This window comes from Lipotes vexillifer, unplaced genomic scaffold (assembly GCF_000442215.2).
Source record: "Lipotes vexillifer unplaced genomic scaffold, Lipotes_vexillifer_v1.1 scaffold575, whole genome shotgun sequence".
Classification (NCBI taxonomy): domain Eukaryota; kingdom Metazoa; phylum Chordata; class Mammalia; order Artiodactyla; family Lipotidae; genus Lipotes; species Lipotes vexillifer.
In genome coordinates, this window is record NW_006780198.1 from 3,989,044 (window position 1) to 3,992,889 (window position 3,846).

Below are 3,846 nucleotides of genomic sequence, written 5' to 3' on the forward strand. Positions count from 1 at the left end.
AGTATAGTTGTTTACAATGCTGTGTCAGTTTCTGCTGTACAGCAAAGTGAATCAGCCCTACGTATATATATCTCCCCTCTTTTTTGGATTTCCTTCCCATTTAGGTCACAGAAGAGTATTGAGTAGAGTTCTCTGTGCTGTACAGTAGGTTCTCATTAGTTACCTACTTAATACATGGTATCAATAGTGTATATATAGTGGTATATATGGTATCAGTAGTGTATATCCCAATCTCCAAATTCATCCCCCTCAACACGGGGTACTTTTTTTCTTTTTCTGTGACACAAGTTATCACGTACCAAGTCCTTCTGGTTGATTTTTCAGTCGGATTCAATGTATATGAGATTTTTGGGTTCAATTTTATTATTATTAGGTTACAGGTAATTCTCATGAAAGTGTTGATTAAAGTTTAAAAAGATTAGCTTCCCATCCCACTGACTGGAATTCTCCCGGGGCCTGACAGTAATTTCAGTCCAGAGTTGGTTGTCACCTGGAGCCTCTGGGAGAGAAGCCTCAGAGCCGCACGTGAGCAGATGGGGGTCCCGGGACCCCAGCAGCTGGTCCGCACAGAGGGGGAGCCTCGGTCTACACAGGGATCTGACAGACCCCACTCTGCCAGAGCTGGACCACAGGGAAATGTGAGACTGCAGGCACAGCACGGACCCTGGCCCCTCGGGGCTCCTGACCTGATGTGATAACCGCTACAGGGAAGGAAAGATCCACAGGCAGTCCAGGAGCCAGAGGAGGAAAGTGGGCCGACCCTGCAAGGGCAGAGAGGGCAGCAGAGGAAGGGAAAGGGCAGAGGCCAGATGGTGTGGGAAGGGATTCCAGGAAGAATGCTGGCTGTAAAACAGAGATTGTGCCAGCACCCCACTCGAAGGCCGCTGAGAGGGTCAAGTGGGGTGATGAGCAGAGGGGTGAGCTTGCTTGGTCCCTGGAAGAGCCGTGCACTGGGTGGGCCCTCTCCTTGGGCCGCTGGCTCCCTGCTGGGTTGCACATAACCACAGCTATTTTAACAAGGTTCTCAGTGTAACCCTGAGACCAAATGACCTATTTTAGGCTTGCTGGCAGCAGACCCTGAGCCTGCAGCCTTGGCTTCCTCAGGGGAAAGCCGGAAGAGCCCTGGGACCGCCCAGCTGGCTCAGGCTGGGGACCTTCCCTGGAAAGTCTCTTCGAGAAAGAGAGAGATCAGACGGAGGCTGGAACAGGCCTGGGGAGCCAGCGTGCCAGCACCGTAGCTCCAGGGCCAGGAAGAGGGGAAGAGAAAGGACGAGGGCTTCCTTAACAAAATGGGCCACATCAAGACAGGGTCCCTCCAGCCCCGGGACAGCCGGACAAAGGCCTATAAGAAGCATGACTCGAGGATGGTACTTCTGCAGGCGACTGGCCACGAGGAGGCCTTTGCCAAGTGTACCAGGGGCCTGGAACTGGCACTCGCCGCATCCGTCCCCGGTGTGGTGCTGGGGCAGAGAGAGACCTGGAGCTCAAACAGAACCAGCACGTTCAAAGGCACCTGGAGGTGAAAGGCCCAGAAAAAGAAGGCAGCAGGAAATCCTTCCAATTTTCTCATGCCCTCCTGAAATACCATGCTAACTCCCTACAGCACACCTGCTCCTCTGGTAAAATACTGTTCTGCTTAAAAATGCACATGGCCTGTAAGCCACTCCTAGACGGTCTTTGTGTACCACACCCTGGACCCACATGACCCGTTCTATGACCTTGAGCATCTTACTCAACCTCTCAGGGCCTGTTTTCTCATCGTGAAAGTGGGCCTGTGACAGTGGCTGCCTCACAGGGCTGTCATGAGGATTCTCTGGGATAACTTTAATGCTACCTGACATGGAACGTGGCACATAGGAGGAGCTCGATAAATTAAATTAATTATAATTAATAGCAAAAATGAAAAACAAATGTCGAGTACTAAAGGATCAGGGGACTTCCCTGGTGGTCCAGTGGGTAAGACTCCTCACTCCCAATGCAGGGGGCCTGGGTTCGATCCCTGGTCGGGGAACTAGATCCCACATGCATGCCGCAACTAAGAGTTCGTGCGCCACAACTAAAGATCCCACGTGCCGCAACTAAGACCCGGCGCAGCCACAAAAAAAAAAAAGGTAAAGGATCGGTCAAAAAATGATAGCACAGCCACATGGCTGCATATCACGCGACTGCTAACTGTTTTCTTGAAAATCGTTTGAGGACATGGTAAAATTATCATAAGTGAAAACATGGATGTTAAAATGGATATTACAACATTTACACTGTATGGGCTCAACTCTGTAATGAAAATACATGCATATTTAAAAAAAAAAATCTGCTGGGAAATTAATGCAAGGGAATAGTGATTCTAGCTACACGGTAGGAGTCAGTCCTCTAAGCTTTTCTGCTGTTTGTCTTTCCCAATGACTTTCCACAATGACTATGCATTCTTTCATAGCCAGGAAAAACGATCAACATATGTTATGGAGAGAACAGCACTGACTATAAGAAAGGCACGAACTCAGCATTCTGTTGAGCCTGCTTTGGAAGCTAAGGCTCTCCGCCCCCGAGCCTACAGCTGGGGCTTCTCAGCAAGGCGACCTTCCCAAAGAAGCAATGATTGTCTTTGGTTCAAAGTCAGTCCAGTGAGGATGTCGGGTCTGCTCGGCCACCCTGGGGACCAGGCGACAAGCGCTCCATGTCCCTGCCTTTCCGGGGGACTATGGGCTCCCAGACCCAGTGCCTGGTCCATTCATTCACCCAATAACATGCTGGCGCTCTGGGGGGCCCAGCCCCACAAATACAAAGAGGCAAGCCACAAGGGGCTCAGAGTTGGTCATGAGATGGACCAGGAGACAGTGTGGGGAGTAGCAGGGCCGAGGTTCACGTGTGCGGTGGGGATCACAGGAGGGCCTGGCCCTGCCTGTGGGAGGCAGGGGAGGGGGTGGGCTCAGGGCTGGGCTCCTGGCAGCCGAGAGGCAAATGCAGGGACGGAAAGGCGTGAACGCATGAGGCCTGAGACGGGAGCTGAAAGCCATTCACTGTGGCTGTTTGTGGAGCATGAGGTCCTGGTGTCAGGTGGGCAGGGGTCCTGCTCATCACTCTAAGGGGTTTGGATTTTATCCTCAAGGCAGTAGAGAGCCACTGAAAGATTTTAAGTCGGGAACAGACCCGCTGATGTAGCCTTCGATACTCACTCTGGGTACAGGGTAGAAAGTGCACGGAGAGGGCAAGACGAGAAGTCAAGGTGCCAGTTAGGGGGCTGTTTGTGGTGATCGAGACAAGAATTAACACGGGCTCAGACCAAAATGCGGGCTCAAACCAAGATGGAGAAGACAAAGCAGATGTGAGGAGCATTAAGGCGGGAGAATCAAGAGGACCTGGTAACCTCCGAGATACCTGGGGAAGACAGGAGTCAGTGGCTGGTTCCCAGGACACTGGGTTCATGGTGTGGCACATCCTCACGACAGAGAATACAGGCGGGAGCACAGATCCCGGGGCGGGGAGAGGTTACGACCCTGAAGGTGCTGAATGTGGGGCATGTGCGGCCAGACGGCCAGTAGAGAGCACGCATCAATCTGGGGGTCAGCAGGGGGTCTGGGCTGAGGGGGTGTATTTGGAAGGCATTGACCAGAGCTCTGTTGGGAGTCACGGGAGTGATGTGATCTCCCAGGGAGAGCGTGTGACACTGAGAGGAGAGGACAGAATACGGAGAACACCAGCATGACCATGGTGAGGGGAAAGGAGGCACTGGGGGGGGGGGGGGGGGGGAGGGGGGCGCGGGTTCAATCCTTGGTTGGGGAACTAGGATCCCACATGCCTTGCCACACAGCCAAAAAAAAAAGAAATTAAAGGATAAGCCCCCAGCCC

At 52.6% G+C, this 3,846-nt stretch overlaps 1 protein-coding gene across 2 annotated transcripts in view; it reads right to left on the reverse strand.

The window, feature by feature from the left end:
• The window catches only part of CTNNBIP1 (catenin beta interacting protein 1), a 52,283-nt gene that overhangs the window by 9,412 nt on the left and 39,025 nt on the right, over window positions 1-3,846 (reverse strand). The gene's annotated exons all lie outside the window — the stretch shown is intronic.